The sequence below is a fragment of the Stegostoma tigrinum genome, chromosome 16, assembly GCF_030684315.1.
Source record: "Stegostoma tigrinum isolate sSteTig4 chromosome 16, sSteTig4.hap1, whole genome shotgun sequence".
NCBI lineage: Eukaryota > Metazoa > Chordata > Chondrichthyes > Orectolobiformes > Stegostomatidae > Stegostoma > Stegostoma tigrinum.
Window position 1 is genome coordinate 50913179 of NC_081369.1, and position 20753 is coordinate 50933931.

The following is a 20753-nucleotide window of genomic DNA, read 5'->3' on the forward strand; positions in this document are numbered from 1 at the left end:
TGCCTAAAATCAGGCGTAGGCCATGCAAGTGAGAGTCGAAAAATGATAACGGGAGATTGAGGTGTTTTGGATTTATCTTTATTCAGTATGGGCTTAAAGCATGTGCACATTTATTTTACAATAAACAGGCGTGGTATTGTATCTTGCCTATTCAAATCAAGAATGCGGACCGCACTATAGTGGGACACAGAGTAAGACACAAAGTGGAGTTCTGTTTATCCAGTGCATGGATGTGAATGTGTATTTTTTTATTGTTGTCAAGCATCGTTATATTCCTTATTCATATTTCTTTGAATAAGGTTTCTGCGGCGTTTCACTTAAACCACTTCAAAATCCCTGCCATGGTAGTGGATGGAGGTCTCTTTAATTTTTTGGAACTGTCATAGCGGTCTGACACATTGAAATGGACGAACAAATATTATGTCTCCGTTGTTTTATTGTGTCTGTGTTAATCCTAATGTCAATACCAACTGAAAGCAGCATGGTTCAGTGGCAGCAAAAACAACTTGTTGCAAACGCCAGGGCAAGAAAAAGTCTTCAGTAGCAGAGACGTACGTGCAGATAAGGTCAGAATTTCCCTCGACTTAGACTATGGCTTTCTATAATGCCTCTTCCCTTGCCAAGCTAATAATAGCTGAAATACATTATTCCCCCTCATAAAGGGTTTTTTTCCCCTCGCTTAATGTACTAACGTTGCTACATATTTATAGATAAAGTTATTTCCCCATTGCGGTTTATTAAAGTAACAAATGCTTCACTGACGATTCCAATTCGCGTACCGACGGTGTAGAAAAAAACTGAAGACTTTATTGTTAAAAAAAACGTTCGTTCCTAGGATTCCATATTTTCAATGAATAAAAAAAAGTCTTCACTACTAAGGAAAAAGCAGAGCTTACAACCGAAATTTGAACTGAATTCAGTAGTAACAACGTTATGAATCTGTGCAGTATTCTTTGGGCGATTGAACTGATTTTCAATAATGCATTATTTCATGAACTTGTCACGGAACTAAATCTTTCATCTAACGTCGTACGACCCCATGCATTCAGATCAGCTTTTGAACTAATGTTTTACCGCCGTCTGTGCAAATAGGTCGAAAGTTTTAACGATAACCGACTGGTTACTCACACTTGTTTGAAACAATCTTTTCATTCTCAATTTACTCCTGCCCTCTACTGGCCTTATTTATGTCTGCAGGATTTCCCGATGTTACACTTGTCAAATCTTTGATACCTTTACCTGAGTTGGCCAATAAGAAGCAAATCACCATTTACCCCCGACTTAGTCTTCTTTGTCTTTTCTCAACATCAAATTTTATTCCAAGCCTTTAGAAACGGGACGGCACAAAATTACCAGTAGCAAATAAGATCTGAAATTGACTGGACGAATGGATTGTCTGAAGATCAGATTTTTTAAAAAAAACTCACTATTCATGTTATTATATAGATTGACAATATACTGCAAAATTCCATGCGGAAAATTTACGGGTTCGAGAGATAATATAGAGAATGTTGCAACGCTATTTTGTAGGTACTGATTATATTACTGAATTATAATTCACCACAATTGATCCGTTTATCGAATAAAGAAAATGATTGTTTTATTTCCATTGCAGGTTACAATAAAAGCGGCTAATTGGTTTGGTTTCGACAGACCCGTCAGTTCCGACCACTGAACAAGATCGGGGTCAGTCTCTTGGCATTTCTAAACTTGGACGTCTACAAAGACTCGTTTGATTTGCTTGGGGCTTCGTTGCCAATGTGACTAACATTTCACATTGAATACTGAAGCTTAAAACGAGAGCGATATCCCAAAGACGTATCTACGGATTGTTCAGAATATTGCACGAAAAACATGAAAACTCATGACTCTGTCCGATTCATTGTTATCGATGCCTTAAATTATTATTTCTGTTGCACCCCCCCCCCCACCAAATTTTGCATATCCGGAAAGTTGTCTTTTATCAGAATCGAAATGCTGAACGATTTTTTTTACTGTAAGGTTAAGTTTGACCAAGTACTTAATTTGGTCCGTTTTGGAATGGAACTTCTCTCGCATGAACCAATGTACAAATCATCTGAGGACAAAATCGGATTAACGATGCGAAATCAAAAGAAGGTCCTAGTATAGAGGAAGACCACAGGAAACAACTATATCCTGTACTTGCGCCGTTAGATTTCTTCTCGTTTCAGTTTTCCATCAAATAAATATCTCAGTTTGCTGAACACCGGCGGGAATAAAAAGCCTTTTTATATTTGTAAGTTAATATTTCCATCAAAAACAAACAGACGCTCGCAGGATTCAATAACTTAAATTGGAGGTCGGCGCTCAGATATAGGTGTATGTGCACACATAGGAGCGTTAAAATAAATTGTGCTTGCTTGAGCTTGAACGCCATGAAGGGAAAACATTAAGTGTCACTTATTCTATTTACCTTCAATATTTCGTTCCTGACAACGTTGTTGCAAATTCAGACAAATGAAATATGAAAAGAAATCCCTTCGGAATTGCAACATAAGGAATAATCAGAATGAATGAATAGTGCACTTTGCTGTATGAGAAGAACGCCAGCAACATAATCAGACTTTCCCTCTCCAGCTAGTTTTGCATCGCCACAAAACTAAATGGACTGAAACTACACACAGGTTCGGCGGCAGGGCAGCGAATCGGGATGATGAGAGAAGAAAAGAGGGAGAGAAAGAAAACAATACAGCCCTCAAGAGTCTTCTGAAAACTCAGCAAACGTTGCCTTTTTAAATGTGACTGCACACTGTATAACATAACGGAAACAAAATGAAACAATTTTCTGCAGCGTTTGGAGCATTCGTTATTTCTTGTTGAAATTTTAACATTAAACTCTCCTTTCGGAGAATTAAAGCGTTTTTTTTTAAAGATGTCGATTACAATTTTTAACCTGGGCTTCTTTGTTTAATTATCGCAGCTAAAGCTGGACAATTTCGTGCCTATCATTGAGACATCATTCAACATGTAGGTAGGCATTTTAATATTTTCCTAATAAGATCTACAGTTTAGTTTATAAGAGACGGTCCTACTTCAAACTTCGAAAGGAAATGAGAACATTCATCGCTGGATTTGACAATAATAATTCCTGATTGCAGAATCTATTGTAACGAGAATTTATGACTGCGCAGCAGGAAGGACAGCAAAGATTTACTGCACCAAGGTGGAAAGGATTTCTGAAATAGCCTAATCATTAATAAGAAAAGGATGGAGCCACTAATTGGGAGATAGTGATTGGAGATGGGGTGGGAGCAAGATGAGTTCTGCTGGAAGTTTCCCACTTGTTCAACATCGCCTTTCACCTTTAGCTATGCTGTCATCGTTCTGTGCATTTTCTTTTCTGCTGACATGAAAAGGGGGAATGCTTGTGATCTGGAATTTGCTTGTAACATTTTATTGCTCTTGATCCCCCGTCGACAGGATTGCACTTCAAAACAACAGACTTGGGAGTTGTCAACAACTTCTGAAGTGGTCGGAAAGGTATGAATGATATTCGATAATTCCAAAGACTGATTTTTGCAGTGCCATTTAGTCCAGTGATCCTGTACGACAGTTGTCTCCCAAGGTTCAAGCCAGACAATTAAACAGCATTTCCACACAACAGTGGCAACACTTCCAAAATGATTTACTGACATGCTGTGGTCGTGGAAAGCACAATATAGATGCGAGTCGTTTTTATAATCCCTTTGCAAAATACATTTGAGTATGTAGAACGGTGTTTAAACAACAAACAGCAAATTAATGGTTGCACAGTATGTTGAAATATTCCAAAGACTTCGGGTGCTATATAAATGTAAGTCCACACTTTATGAATTCAAGTACAACTAGGCACAACATTCTATGAACTATCAAGTTCAGAACCAATCAATTAATTTCTCTTTAATAAATTATGTTGCCCTGTATTGGTAACTTTAAACAGAAAGATTGCATATAGTAAAGCCGTGTACCATATGTATCCCCTTCTCCATTTATTTCCGTAAATTGATATGACGAATAACCGGTCAAAAAAGCTATATCCTGTTTGTAAAAATTTTCATTAATTACTTGAATAACTATAATGTTGATTCATCAACTAAACAGCAGTGAAAGTGCACCAAAGTTTGCACTTATAGACTGGTTTCAGTGGCACTCCTGGTACCCCTCAAATCCAACTGTCCTTTTCAAGCCAGTGAAGTACTTTTGAAATACAAAGGGGCAACCAATATGCAAACAGTAAGGCCTCACAAACAGCAATGTGATAGAGGCCATATGGTCTGTTTATTTAGAAATGTTGGTTGACAATAAATCTTATCAATGGGCAGTGTACAAATGAGGCAAAGCTGCTTTTGTGGCATAGAACCTTAACCTACTGCCGAAATGGAGGGCAGACCCAATGAGTAATCAATTTCAGCAAATAACTGAAGCTACTCAAACTTTGGAAATAATGTACAATCAAATTCTCAGTCCAATAAGAAAATCTACAGAATGCAAGTAACAGAAGAGCAGTTTTTCTTGTGCAGTTTTATTAATCAAATATTAGATAAAATACCCCATTAAAATACTGAAAACCAGAAAATCAATCAACTACAGTGAGCTATAAAATGTTCCAAATGCAGTAGGTAAAGTATTGTAAATTTAATTTGAAGTATTCAACATCATTCAAGTTATTACTATGATATAATGACTGTTGTAAAATAAAGTAATTTGTCAAAGTGGAATGTTATTTGTTGAATATGTGCTATTTGTTAAATGGACATCCTAACCTAATGTGGGTCAATGTGACATTAACATCACATAACCAATAATGAAATTGAGTTGTGAAATGCAATATATTTTCATTATGTCTCCCATGATAGGATATCTGGGATGTTGTGGGTGACAAAAAATATTAATGTGTTGAATTTATGTGTTTGACTTGTTGAGTTTCAGTTGCAAGAAGAGATGCAGGAAATCGCTATTATGAGAAAGATTAGATATTTATGCACTGAATGCAAAGGAGATTGAATTCTTCTTCTTCATGCTGAAATTAATTTTCCTTGCTTTTCTTGATGGTTAATAGAAGGAAAAGAATTTTACAGGGATGGAAATTCATATAAACAAGTAGAATCAATTATCCTGATACTTTGTTGAGGGTTTTTTGCATCTTCTTAGATAAGCAGTGGCATTTTGCGTTACATTGGCATGGTGTATTTTTTGAGCTCCCATCCTTCCTGTCATACAAAGACTAAGAAGTGCTTTTGGCTATTCTTTTTCAGGGCTCCAGGGCTCCAGTTTTTCAGTTTCCATATAACGATGTCAGCAATTTCCATGGAAAACAGTGCAGCTGTCAGCAAAGTGCCTGCATTGTAAGTGTTTTGCACTCATTGCAGTTTCCAATTATAATACACTGTGTATATTTTAAAATAATTATTTACTTTGTCAAATGGCCTCTTTAGAGATTATGAGTGTTCCAATATACATCTAAATTTCAACAAACAAGTAACAAGAAAATGAACAGCTGATTCCAGTCAACCCAAGCTGTAATGTCTTCTTACAAACTACTGTCCATATTTATGCCACTACATCGTGTGGAAATTTTGAACTACTTCTACAATGCACATTGTTAGTGCTTACCAATTCCATAACCATAGATCGACACTGCTTGGCAAATATTGAAAACAACAAAAGTTTAGTAGAGAATTTTCATGTGATTTTATTAAAAATAGGGAACTTAGCAACAGGTAAGAAGGCTAATGGTTAAAAAAAAAGTCTGCAATAGACAATAAAGTGGATACAGATGATTCTTGTCTCTATACTCTAGAGTTGGCGATCTACTGACTCTTCTGTAAAGCTATTTTTGATATAAATTGCTTTAAAATGTTGAGAAGTAATTTGGGCGTCAACTGTCAATCTAGAAAAACTTTGAGCAGTGGAAAAGCAAGTGCCGTACATTAACTTATAGTATATGCACTCTATACTGAAAACTGAACCCAGCGTAAATTTGAATTTCAAATTAATCAAGCAATTTCTTGGACTATCTGGAAACATTTGACAATATGAAATAGACTTTTTTGAAGATATAAAAGAAAAAAAAACAAATGTCCCCAAAACATTTCTTCACATAAAAATTAGGTGTGGAGTGTTACATAACACATGGCCTATAGAGAGCACATATGGTCACAGGCCTGCATAGTTGGGCAGATTGGGTTAGAAAGCACATTATCAAGGGTTTACAGTGAAGAGCTGTACATTGAAGCCAGATGATGATTCTTAGGTTGTTAGCTATGGCAAAGTTGCATCAAAGTTTCTTCATTTTGGCACAAACCTCAGTCAGAAGATAAGGATCAGCCGTGGTTTAGAAATTACAATCAAATGTGAGTAATGTATCACACAATTTACAGCACAGACACTTTTATTACGTTGTGGAGACAGGCACAAGGGAGGAATATACAGCATCAAACATCAGCAGAATGGTTCTTCTCATTTTCACATTATTCATAAAAAGTGTTGACTAATAATTGCACAGCCATAATTCTGAAAGGATTTCATACTTTATACATGAAATACCAATGCAATGGCATCTTCCATGTGAAGAAGTTTTTACGTTATATTTGCATTGGATGGCCATTATCTTCTAAATATCTAGTTGCATAATTATAGCTCTTTGTACAGATTGTTTTGAACATTTTATTCAATTTCAATAGATCTACACCTCAGAAAGGGAACCATTTCATGATTTCAAGACACTTCATCCCACTATAATAGTGTTAGAGGAAAAGAAAGTCTCCTGTATACAAATGGCACATTCAATGTTTTCTTTCACATCGGAAGGATCGAATAGCTTAGTGGCACCTCAACCAAACTGAATAAAAATATTTTTTCATCAGATGATTTTCCTCAACTACGCCAGACTGCTTGGTTCGGACAAACAGACCTAGCCTGCACCAAAGCAAAGTACTACAGCTGTTGAGTGTTTGACATAAACATTGAAAATATAGAAATATTCAACAAGCCTTGCAAATCTGTGGACAATTAAAATGGAAATATCACTTCATGTCAACTCATTTTTTAATCAGAATTGCAAATGTGGTCTGTAGTCTAGAGCAGGGTACAATCAGAAGGCTTAGGACATGTTTTGAATTTGGATCCAAGTTGCTGAAAATGTAACACTCAAACATTATAATTATTCAGATAACTTTGACAACCCAAAGTAAGAGTTAGGTATTGCTTCACAACAATATAGGGAGTCATTCTAAGCACATATACTGTTAGATCTCATTGGAACAATCTACCTGCTATCCACTTCTATAGGAGACATGAGATAATGGGAACTGCAGATGCTGGAGAATCCGAGATAACAAAGTGTGGAGCTGGATGAACACAGCAGGCCAAGCAGCACCTTAGGAGCTGGAAAGCTGACGTTTCGGGCCTAGACCCTTCATCAGAAAAGGGGGATGGGGAGAAGATTCTGAAATAAATAGGGAGAGAGGGGGAGGTGGACCGAAGATGGATAGAGGAGAAGATATGTGGAGAGGAGAGTATGGGGGTCGGGGGGGGGGGGGGGGGGTGGGGGAAGAAGGGAGGGGATAGGTCAGCCCAGGGAGGATGGACAAGTCAAGGGGGTGGGATGAGGTTAGTAGGTAGGAAATGGAGGTGCGGCTTAAGGTGGAAGGAGGGGATAGGTGAGAGGAAGAACAGGTTAGGCAGGTGGGGACGAGCTGGGCTGATTTTGGGATGCAGTGGGGGCAGGGAGATTTTGAAGCTGGTGAAATCCACATTGATACCATTGAGCTGCAGGGTTCCCAAGTGGAATATGAGTTGCTGTTCCTGGAACCTTCGGGTGGCATCATTGTGGCAGTGCAGGAGGCCCATGATGGACATGTCATCTAGAGAATGGGAGGGGGAATTGAAAATGGTTCGCGACTGGGAGATGCAGTTATTTATTGCAAACCAAGCATAGGTGTTCTGTAAAACGGTCCCCAAGCCTCCGCTTAGTTTCCCCAATGTGGAGGAAGCCACACCAGGTACAGCGGATGCCGTATACCACATTGGCGGATGTGCATGTGAACATCTGCTTGATGTGGAAAGTCATCTTGGGGCCTGGGATGGGGGTGAGGGAGGAGGTGTGGGGGCAGGTGTAGCACTTCCTACCGTTGCAGGGGAAGGTGCCGGGTGTGGTGGGGTTGAAGGGGAGTGTGGAGCAGACAAGGGAGTCGCGGAGAGAGTGGTCTCTCCGGAAGACAAACAAGGGTGGGGCTGGAAAAATATCTTTAGTGGTGGGGTCGGATTAAGATGGCGGAAGTGTCGGAGGATGATGCGTTGTATTTGGAAGTTGGTGGGGTGGTATGTGAGGACTAGGGGGATTCTCTTTTGGCAGTTATTGCAGGGGCAGGGTGTGAGGGATAAGATGTGGGAAAAGCTGCAGACACGGTCGAGGGCATTCTGGACCACTGCCGGGGGGACGTTTCCTACCTCCTAACTTCATCCTGCCCCCTCAACCTGTCCGTCCTCCCCGGACTGACCTATCGTCTCCCTACCTCCCCCCCCCACCATACTCTCCTCTCCACCTGTCTTCTCCTCTATCCATCTTCGGTCCACCTCCCCCTCTCTCTCTATTTATTTCAGAATCCTCTCCCCATCTCCCTTTCCTGATGAAGGGTCTTGGCCCGAAACGTTACCTTATGTGCTCCTGAGATGCTGCTTGGCCTGCTGTGTTCATCCAGCTCCACACTTTGTTATCTATAGTGGACATGTTCATTTTCATTGGCACTTTATCTATAAGTGTTCTTTTACACAGCCATGTTATCGCAGCCTTTTGAAGCCTGTTCCTATTCCATCAAATACAGAAACTTCTCTCTTCATAAAGCAATTGAGCACAATTCAGAACCAACATAAAAAGTATGATATCCTCAAGACTGAGATAGATAGATCGATAGTTTTCTTCATATTAATGACAAGAAGGAATTCAGGGATAATGTTGAAGAAGAAGATCACTATGATCTCATTGAATGACTGGATGGGCATGAAGGGCTGCATGGCCTATTCTGACTCCAATTTAGAACATAGAACATAGAACATGGAACAATACAGCGCAGAACAGGCCCTTTGGCCCTCGATGTTGCACCAACCTGTAAACTAATCTAAGCCACTCCCCCTACACTATCCCATACACGTGTCTATTAAAACAGTCTTTTTAAAATTATCCTTTTTTACTTGCATCAATTTTAGGGACATTGAGAAACACCTTTGTGTAAGCGCTAGATATGTTCAACCTGCCAATAATTTCATTTGCTTTTAAAAATATTCATCGCAATTTACTAAATTCTCGACAAAATTGGATCATTCTCAGAGGCAAATATTAATGTTAATTGAGAACTACATATTTGGACTGAGTAGCCTTGTCATTTTATTTATTTTGACACATGGGCATGGAAAGGCCAGCATTTGTTGCCTCATCAGTAAAATGTCTTTGGACTGAGTAGTTGCTCTTATTTTAAACCATGACAACAGTTTTATTCTGGGGGGAGGGGAGAGTTTGTGTGTGTGTGTGTGTGTGAGAGAGAGAGAGAGAGAGATAGAGAGAAACAGCTTACCCTGTTTAAAATATTGAATCTTGCTTTAACTGAATGTAAGTTTCTTTCAGAATTGCATCACCAATTGTCTCTTGCAGTCATCTCTTTCTTTGGAACCTACCATCCATCAAACCATGCCAACTGTGATAATGTCAAGTCTTCCTGAGTATTTTATCCTGCGTGCATTAGTTTTCTGGCTGATAGCATTTCTTTTGTTGCAGTAGGGAATTCAATAATTACAGATTGCATCATTAGAAATTTTATTTGATTTGGCTCTTACGGATCAAAGATACATTTTATTATATTAGCAAAGTGATGGAATGCATCAGTCCTTCTAAGCAACACATAGTTAACAATAGCCTGTTAATTGATGCTCAGTTCGTGTTCTGCCAGGCCCACTCAACCCTAATCTCACTGCAGCTTTGGTCCAAAAATGGACAGAAGAGCTGAACTCAAGAGGGAAGTGAGGGTATCAGAGATAATGGGAACTGCAGATGCTGGAGATTCCAAGATAATAAAATGTGAGGCTGGATGAACACAGCAGGCCAAGCAGCATCTCAGGAGCACAAAAGCTGACGTTTCGGGCCTGGACCCTTCATCATCTGATGAAGGGTCCAGGCCCGAAACGTCAGCTTTTGTGCTCCTGAGATGCTGCTTGGCCTGCTGTGTTCATCCAGCCTCACATTTTATTATCAGGGAAGTGAGGGTTACAGCTCTTGATATGAAGACAGCATTTAAGTGAGTGCAGTATCAAGGAGTCCTTGCAAGTGGAAATCAGGGAAAACACTCTCCATTAGTTGGGAATCATACCCAGAAGATGACTATGGTTCTTGGAAGTCAAAATTTTGGCGGAATAATATGATTGCAGATTTTCCTTAGGGTATTGTCCTTTGACAATACTCAACTCAAAGACTCAACCACCTTTAACTGTTTTGTCAATGATTTTTTCTCTATCATAAGCTCAGAGGTGTGGATTTTAGCTGATGATTACACAATGTTCAACATCATTCTTGACTCTTCTAATATCGAACTCCTTGACATCCATGCTGTGCAAGTGCTGGATGATGATTATTTCTGAAAAAACAGTATCCTACCAACATTCCTTGACTCAAAATGGCATTGTCTTCACTGAACCCCCCACTATCAACAACCTAGGGGTTATCATTGGATGGACTGGACTAGCTATATAAATATTGTGGCTACAAGAGCTGAGAATGAGTAATGTATTTCCTGAATTCTCGAAGCCTGCAAAGTACAAATCAGGAATATGATGTAATATCTTCCACTTTTGTGGATGAACGCAGTTCCAACATTACTTGGAAAGGTCAATAACGTACAAAACAAAGCAGCTAGTTTATTGGCATCCTGCATAGCACAGTCAGAGTAGTGTGCATTATCTGCAACATGCACTATAGTGACTCATCAAGGCTCATAGCACCACCCTCCAAACCCACAATCTCCACCACATAGAAGTTGAAGCAGATATCTGGGAACACTACCACGAAAATGTTCACCTCAAAGCCATAAACTATCTGATTCAGAGCTCTTTTGCTGTTCCTTCACTTGAATGTTAATTCCTGGAATAACCTTCCCAACTGCCATGTGGATAGAACATAGAACGTAAAACACAGAATAGGGCAACACAGTACAGGTCCTTTGGCCTAATCCTAAGGTCTATCTAACTTCCAGCCCTACCTTTTACTATCATCCATATTACTATCTAATTGCCGCTTAAATGTCCCTAATGAGGCCAACTCCACTATCATCTCTGGCAATGCATTCCACGCCCCTACTACTCTCTGAGTAAAGAACCTACCTCTGATGTCTCCCCTATATCTATCTCCACTCACTTTAAAACTCTGCCCCCTCGTAATAGCTACCTGCACTCTCAGCAAAAGTCTCTGGCTGTCCACTCTGATCATTTGATGTACTGACACCACATAGAATGCAAAAGTTGAAGAATGCAGCCCACCACCAACTGCTCAAAGAGAACTAGAGATGGGAAAGAAATGCTGTCTTAGAGATCAATGCTCACCATGAATGAATAGAAGTTGATCACATATTTATGGGATCATACACTCCAAGTGGTTTTCTGGTCAATTATTAAACAAACATGTGAATGCCATTGTTGTGTGAATTATGAATTTTTCTCTTTAAAGCAAAAAAAAACTTCTATCAATAGAACACCGTTCATGAGACCTCAGCAGAGCCCAAGGGGCTTCATAGTCAATGAAATACTTTTGAAGCCTAATAACTGTTGTAAAGTAATACACTGTGACTGCAATGATCCATCTCCCAGTGTCAATTTTGGTTCAGTGACTACATTTTCACCTCTGAAATCTACTCAGTAGATATGAGCAAATCATATGTTTGTGCTGAAGTATACTATCGACAGAGTTGGAAGTGCCACCTTTTGGATTAGGTATTAAACCAAAAGACATGACCTACCTGTCAGTTAGGCAATAAAGACCCCATGGCTACATGGAAGGAGGTAGAGTAATTCTCAAGATATCCTACCCAACATTTACCCCTCAATATCATCATTAAAACGGATTATTTGATGATCATGGTACTTCTGTTAGTGGGATTTTGTGGTTAGCAAACTAACTGTTGCCCTTCCCATTGTATAACAACGACAGTACTTCAAAAAAATACTTAACTCGTGATGAAGCACTTTGTGGCATCCTGAGATGATTAAAGGCAATATATAGGTTCTTGATCTTTCTTCCCATTTGTGAATTAGGGTCAGAGCAGGAAAACAATATGGTCAAAACATCTTACCTTGCAGCTTTTAATGTAATTATTTTTAAGTAAATTAATAGGTCATTTGAGTGACTCAGAGTGACAAGTCCACAGTTCTTGTGCTCTTATGATCTACTTCATGAGGTGTTCATATGGAGGAAAAGTTGTGTGATGCGTGTTCTGGTGTAAAGATGTAAATAGGATTGACTAAAAGCACACAATTTTTTGCCTTTAATAGATATGAAAAACATTTAGATTAGATTAGATTAGATTCCCTACAATGTGGAAACAGGCCCTTCGGCCCAACAAGTCCACTTACATAGTGCCTTTCAGAACTCTGGAGTTTGTGAAGCACTTAGATTACTTTTGGAGCAATTTGTAACGCCGAAATTAAATCATAAGGGAACAAAATGTAAAGCATGGTGATTTTGATTTTCACCAACTTTAAGTAGCAAAACTAAGAACTGAAAATAAATATGCATGAAAATATATTGACATTTCATGAAGTTGCTTATTTTAATTCAGTCAAATGCTGATTTGAAGATTAACAATAATTATTATTTTACATGTAAGTTAACACAGCAAGCACAACAGGGAAGGATAGTCTAAATCTTGAAAAATATTCAAGCAATTAGTTTATTTACTTCTTTAAAAAATCTCTTGAGAGGAATTGGGTAGCACAGTTAGTTAACATAACTGTCCTTTCACCTGGGTTTGAACACAGCCCAAGTTAATGGAATGAAAGATTCTTCTCTGCAAAAGCTGTAAGAGGCCTCAGTGAAGTGAATAAGAACAGTCCCAGTCCATTTCTTAGCCTAGAGTCCCAAGCACAAAACTGACCGCAAGTTGGCAATCTCACTTAAGCCATGAGCGCAACCGGAATGGGAAATGGAAAGTACGTGCTTGACAGCTAGGGGAGTGGTTCGGAGGTTAGGATTAGGTACCTTATTGGAATTGAGTACAAAGAGTTTTGCCATAACCCAAATCTATACCACATTCAATGTGATTCCCTGGTACTGATCAATTTTATCTTTTTGAATATTTCTGCTGTACATTTAATTTTTTTCTGTATTGTAAAAGTTGAACAAAAAGTACTCTATTATATTCTAAGGCCAGAAACATGCTTGGAATTCATCACAATAAATATTTGTGCTTTCTCTATAGGTAAAATTGTACAAGCCTGAACATTCAATACAACCTCAAATTCCCATTGCATAACAACGACAGTACTTCAAGAAAATACTTAACTCATGATGAAGCACTTTGTGGCATCCTGAGATGATTAAAGGCAATATATAGGTTCTTGATCTTTCTTCCCATTTGTGAATTAGGGTCAGAGCAGGAAAACAATATGGTCAAAACATCTTACCTTGCAGCTTTTAATGTAATTATTTTTAAGTAAATTAATAGGTCATTATTTGGCAGGTCATGGTGCAGTTGTATCGGAATTTGGTTCGGCCACATTTAGAGTATTACCTACAGTTCTGGCCACCACGTTACCAAAAGGATGTGATGCTTTGGAGAGGGATCAAATAGCTCAGTAATTATTCTTTCCTCAGTTGTTCCAGGAGCGCAAAAGCCAAATGAAGCAAAATGATCATGCATAATGCCTCTTTTTATTACATTTCTACAATTTCATTTTGTTTGGTTAATGCGTTACTTTAATTTGTTACTTTGCTACTGAAGATTGAAGTGCAACCCTGATGAATGATGTAAAGTTTGACAATTGGTACCAACATAAATATGACTTTTGGATTGAATTCTACCATCAGAAGATTAATAAACAGGACAATTTTACAAAGCCCACATTAGCTGCTTGCATTTTGTCCAAAATGGATGCTGGTTTCCCAAAGGAAGCAGCTAATGTTGATTAGCAAAATGTAGTATGAAAGCAAAAAGAATTTTAATAAAACAGTATAAATTTCCAATTGTACAAGTGTATATGGTATTCTGACTACCCGTTCCCCACTCTTATATGGGCACTGAAAATGCTGAATAATTTTGAGTAATTTCACAAGTTCAAAAATATTCTAATTGTGATTACTTTCATATTGCTTTATAATATTCAGAAGTTATATGAAAAGTATACATTAATATAATCCAAAGTATAATATTATTAATAATAACATTACTGACTGCAATACAATTAATCATCCTTTGAAAGACCAATAATACTCCACTTCTAATCTAGGATATAAAGACATAACTGTTAATCTTTGGAATATGTTGTGATCAAACATCTCAGGAGTAATTCTGCCTGTAGGAAATATAGAGAGAAGACAATTGATGTGAAAGATGTCTGAGTTAGTATAACAAATCATCTTAAAGATCAGGTAACTCTACCCTTCCAGTGATTTACGACTCTTGAATTTATCCCATTAAATTCTTATCCTCTTTCAACTTGCCTAAAAGAAATGAATAAAAATTTATTTAAATATTAATTCATGATGTATTGTCTTCAAAGCCTCTGCTAGGCTATTGGATTTGTAGAATGGTAGAACCATAGTATGATATTGCACAGAAAGAGTCCATCTGTTTCATCATGCCTGTCTGTACTGTTTCAAAGGGGTATCTGATCAGTCCCAGTTCTTTGTTCTCCCAACTGCTGTATAAATCTTCCCCCTTCCAGTATTCTTCCAAAACCTCTTTAAAAGTTAAATCTGACTCTGCTTCAAATATTCTTTCAGGTGTAGATTCCATTTGGAGCACCCTGAGCCAGTCTGCCTTTGTCTTACTGTGCTGGGAGTCCCTGAGCGAAGACTATACCCCTTGACTTCACTGAGGTCTGTTGATAGATATGACAAGCTTCCTGGTTTTGTGTCTGTGTTGAATGATTTGGCAAGCAGCAGTAATGTTAGTCTGGGACCTCTGTCTGAATGCACAAAGCACAAAAAGGCAAGACAAGACAGAACAGGAATGCTGTAAGCATTTAGGTAGACTCAGAGTGAGTGAGTGCTGTCACAGCAAACAAAGGCCTTGAAGGCAGAGCTTGCTCTTGTCCATGAGCAGGGTGCATGTCCTGAACACACAGGGCCCTTGCTGCAGCATTACAGGTGCACCACTGAAGTGCAGAAGTGGATCAGTGCGTAAGTTTTCTTAGAAGCTGGCATGTTTTGGATTGCTGTGTCTGCAGATATGGAGTAAAATGGCCGGGGTAGGGAGTTGAATGATGGGCAACACATGCCTGTCTTGGCTCTTTCTGCCTTATTGCAGGCTATTTTCTTGGAATGAGAGAGAAGCAGGCATTATTGAAGATGAAAATAGTCAGCACAGTTATTACGCTAGGAACAGGTGGGGAGACGTCCCAAGTAAGGATCAGGAAGCACAGGGGGCTTACAGACTCAGTAGTGTCAGGAGTTGAGGCGGGCGACATCAAATGGGGGAGATGTTGCAAGCAATAGTGAGAGTTGTAGAGCATGCACCTTGGTGGGAGATGGGTGCAGTCGCAGAGACAGAGTGAGCTTGCAACATCTGAGAGAAGATGGTGGAACTTCTCCTCCACACTATATTGCTGGGCATTCCTTCAGGCAGCTGAGAGTGCTGTATGCCTGGTGATGACCTTGGACCAGGCTGGCATGGTCTGGTGCTATAGCCTCCACCACTGGTCTTGGGGGAGGAGGAAGCCCCACATCAACAATACACTGTTGAGGAGGACTTCAAGGAGCCTGTCCACAAAGTGGGGCACAATTTCCCCTGTGTATCATTTTTAGGGGAAATGTCAACAACTGTGCAAGGCAGCTGTAGATTGGTAGTGCATATTCAGGTGTACAACAGGCTTTTAAGGATGGTGAAGGTGCCAGGGTGCCGATCAATTCTGGGATATCCACTAAGTGGTGACTTGTTCAGGGAATGGCATGAGGTCAAGTGGGTGATAATTGAATGTGATGGACACTATTGTGGCATAGTAAGTAAATAATGAGGCAAACTTGATAAGATAGGATGAGAGAACTCACTCTGCCTCATGGTAATAAACCCTCCAAAAAGCTTGATGCAAATGTGGACTTAGCAAAAACATGTAAGATTCAGCCCAGTAACTTTAAACAACAGGGAAAAGTTAGGAACTTCAGACAGCTATGATATAGTCATTTCGATACATAGTAATCTTGATTAATTCCTTTTATTCCTGGGTTTCTCATTTCTTATACATCCTGTACAATGCTTTTGTCTAATAACACATGCAAATAGCTTCACAGTCAGAGAAAATCTAACCATCGCACTCACTTTCAGTAGCATCACCACAGTTGAATCCCACGCCATCAACATTTTTTTGATTACCATTGACCAGAAACTGAACTGGAGTAGCCATAGAATACTATAGTTACAACAGCAGGTCAGAGTCTGGGAAATCTGCAGTCAGTAACTCACCTCCTGACTTCCAAAAGCCTGTCCACAAGGCACAAGTCAGGTGTGTGACAGAATACTTTCCATTTGCCTGGATGAGTGTAGTTCCAACAAAACTAAAGAATGTCAAGTGACTGGCCAGGATTAAACAACTTGCTTGACTGGTACCCCATCCATCACATTCAGCATTCACTTCCGTCACTACCAAGGCAAAATGGCTGTAGTGTGTACCTCTTATAAGATGCACTTAGCAAGTAACTCAGCAAGATTTCTCTTCCAAACCTCTACCAGTGATCTTTACCATCTAAGAGCACCAAAGTAGCAAACCTAAAGGGGCCCCATATGGACTGTAGCAGTTCAAGTTGGTGGTTCACTGCCACCTTCTTAAGGGCAATTAAGGATGAACAGTAAATACTCACCTTGGCCAGTGACATCCATCTTCAATGAACATGAACAAATAGTCAGTTTTGACCCTTCCCTGCTCTCCTTCAAGAGATATGGAGCCTACACGTAGTCTTTTTTGACATTTCTGCGGACAACATCGGCCACATAATATTTTAATCCACTGAACAAATCTCTGCTAAAGCACAGACTTATTCAAGAGCCCAAAATAAAAAGCTCCATTCAATCCAATCAAATGTTGGTTCAGCATGCAGAAGAACACCAGCGCTGAGCAATGAACCTTCCCATCAACATTTTTTAAGATCAAGTACCTTATGGATATTATTAAAGGCACGTTGATGTTATATAAAATGCACTTGGCTCCAGTGTACATGTTTTGACATTGTTTTCTATCATCTTGATGCCAATGTCTTGGCTAAAATTTTGCAACAAACCCAGAATTGGCTGGTCATTCATACAGTCCACAAGAGCTTTTTTGTGCACTTCACTTTTTTAAAGTCTCCAATGACGCAAGGTCTGACCACATGACAGAAGGGCTTCCTTCAATTTGAGGGGAGTAATTTAAAGTATTTATCAAAAAATGAGAAGTAGGATCAATTGTGAAGAGTCTGTAGACAGCCCTTTCAAGCAAAAACATTTGCTATCAAACAAATATTGAACATTATTCTTCAGTTCTAATGCTGCACTGTTTTCCTGCTTACCATCAAGCAGAATATATATTAATTCAAATATTTCCTGTATTTTATGAGTTAATATATTCCTCCGGAAGGCCATAATCATTAACTATCAATTATAGGTAAACCTATAGCTGTTTAAATATAGAGCTCTAAAGCAATTAACCACATTCAAATTATTCCAATTGTAAGGATTTGCTGATCCAAGTACAATATAAAAACGTATAAAATTTCCTAAGCGTATAGTATTTCCCCAGTTATCAGATTGCTAATCTGTCACATACCCATATATTAATAACTAATAAGAATTTGAATTCTAAATAATTTTAACATGTATAATTCATAATGAAACCAGTGGATAAATTTCGTTTTAAATAATTATCTTGTGAATCTCCCAATACATTGCACCCTTATTTCAAATGAAAGGATAATGCTATTGATAAAAGGAGAAACAATTTTCTGCATTTATTATACTAGTTACATCAATTGTGACTGTAAGATGAAATAGTCCAATAAATGTTTTTCAAATGCATCTGAGTCAGAAATGTGTGGAGTCACTTATTAATAACTCAATCTAGGTTGACACATCTGGGGTACAGTATTTGGGGAGTAGAGATACCACCTTTCAAATCAGATGTTAATCTGAAGTCCTTCCGACTGTCTGCTATGAACATTGAAGATGTCATGATGTTGCTTTAAAGAGTAATGGGATTCGGCACAGTTTCATGACCAATATTCATTCCTCAATCATCAACACTAAAAACAAATCATCATTTACCTACACTTACCCAATTTATGTCATGGGACTTTGCTTATAAGCATGGCATTTCTGAGATGTGGAGCTGCACTTCCACTCTGACAGATTTTTTTTCTCTCATGCATAACTGTAGGGGCAAGGCAAGCCATGTCCCATTTTTACAGGAGTCAGCCGCCATATCCAGAAATGTAGAAGTCCCAACAGCTGTTCTCAAATGTAATTACTGAGGTAAGTGTAATGTTAGGATGCTGGAAGGATCAGGTGCCATATGAGAAGTGGGGTAGGCTGCCACATAAGTAGAGTGTCAGTTGGGTAGAGATAGCTGCCAGATAAGTACAGTGTCAGGCAGGGAGGAGCAGTGTGACAAAGTGGATGGGAGGGCGGTGATGGTTGGAGGGGTACGTTTTGTGGAGCTGCACATCAGGTAAGTAGGATTTCATGTGGGAAGGGGGAAGGAGGTAGAGTGCAAGGATGCAAGGTGATGAGGAAAGCCAGGTCAGCACTGCAGAGTTTTGAGTTGGTTGAGATGAGTGGGTGAAATTGGACCCGATGGAGGATGAGAAAGCTGGGTGTTCTAGTCTGGTGGTGGGAATGTAGAGGGTGGGGCTGGGGCTTGTGGGGAATGAGTCCAGCAGCAGTTAGACTGAGAGAGGCAGCGTTTCCAGCCCTGGGTTGATGGAGGAGGGTGTTAAGTCAAGTCCAGTAGTCTATGGTAGAGGCAGGGGAGAGGGAATGGGGATGGTGAAGTGGGGTTGGGTCTGGCCTGATCTGATGGTATGGAGGTAGGGAAGGGTAGGCGGATAGGGGGCCGAAGTGGTGGTTCTTCTTGTCTGACTGGGACAACACCAAGTTCTTGGGACAGGCTAGGCAGAGACAGGCATGAGAATTCCTGGAAGCATGGCACTCCACGAAGCATGCCATTAACAAACACATCGATCTTGACCCCATTTACGTTTCACCGGAAGTGAGGAAACCCATCGCAATGGACCCCAGAGTTTAAAAACCAGGTGGGAAAATATACCGACACTTCATCAGAGGCTGCACTGAGGATGTTACCAAGTACGGTAATGAAACATCTGCAGAACAAGAAACTAGCTCGGCGAGCCAACCAACCTCAACACCCACAACCCGAGCTACAAATTTACTCCAAAACCTTAGTGATTATGTTTCCTCTGCTTCTCTTCCCCATCACCTGCACTTGCCTTTACCAGATTCCAGAATGAAATCTGGCTTGATAGACCACATTGCTTTTCCTTCAGTTAAAAATGGTGGTCGTTCACTGAAACATAAATATTCAAAACAAACCAAGCTATCGGAACATAACATGATTTAAAGACTTCAAACAGTCTGCAAAACAAATTTGCATCTACTCTCCAACACCATCACTTAGCAGTTAATCAAAAGCCAGGAAAAGATCCCTACCAAAGCTGCTTCTTTTCACTTCTGGTCCTGTGAGCTGTGAAGCCTTTTTATTTGACACACAACTTAGCTCTTTACATTGAGGTAATGTATTCCATTAATTGCTCCAAACAAACTCCTTTTCCAAGGATAAAGTAATCCTACATTTGACTTCAGATGGGGCTCTATCAAACATTGACTTCAGATGGAACTGCATCAAACTGAATTCAGAAGTTTTTAAATTTAAAGAAAACTTGTTCATCTTAGCTTCAGCTAAGCTAATGGCTTAATGATTTTTCCTTCTGCGGTTCTGAAACCCCACAATATAAACATCGTACATTAACTTTCCAGAAGGTCTTCAGTCATCTGTTCCCTGACATATACTGGTTTAAAACTGTGCTTCAAAAAAGGCTGGTGTAGTTAATTAATAAACTCATTGAAATGGAAACAAACTCATATTCCACTATATTAAAATCTGAAATCTTAAATATTTTATATATCTATATCTATGTTTCCTCGCCTAATTTTTACATTCCTTTTAGGCAGCTGCTGCTTAGTTCTACTGTCTACCTCCATTGTCCTTGATAACAATCATTATATCGTCATTATCACCAAGATAAATTAACAATCATTTGTCTCACTGTTGTTATGCAGTCTTGTGAACAAACTGACTGTTGCATTTGTCGAAAAAAGTAGCAGTGACTACATTTGGCAGCGAAGCACTTTAGTACATCCTGAGATTGCATAGGATCCTGGTAAAAATTGTAGAATTTTAAACAATCTCCTCTCACAACATTCAACACTGTATTTAAACTATCATTAACTCCAAGGGAAGGCAGTGATGTAGTAGTAATATCACTGAGCTAAAAATCCAGAAAACCACGCTAA

General features: G+C 39.2%; 1 long non-coding RNA gene across 1 annotated transcript; it reads left to right on the top strand.

Annotated features, from left to right (window-relative positions):
- The first annotated feature begins 308 nt into the window (after window positions 1–308).
- Window positions 309–18060, top strand: LOC125459996 (uncharacterized). The gene is made up of 4 exons (XR_007249149.2): window positions 309–566; window positions 1616–3501; window positions 5256–5345; window positions 13458–18060. It is a non-coding gene; the product is annotated as an uncharacterized LOC125459996 (long non-coding RNA).
- Window positions 18061–20753: the final 2693 nt, after the last annotated feature.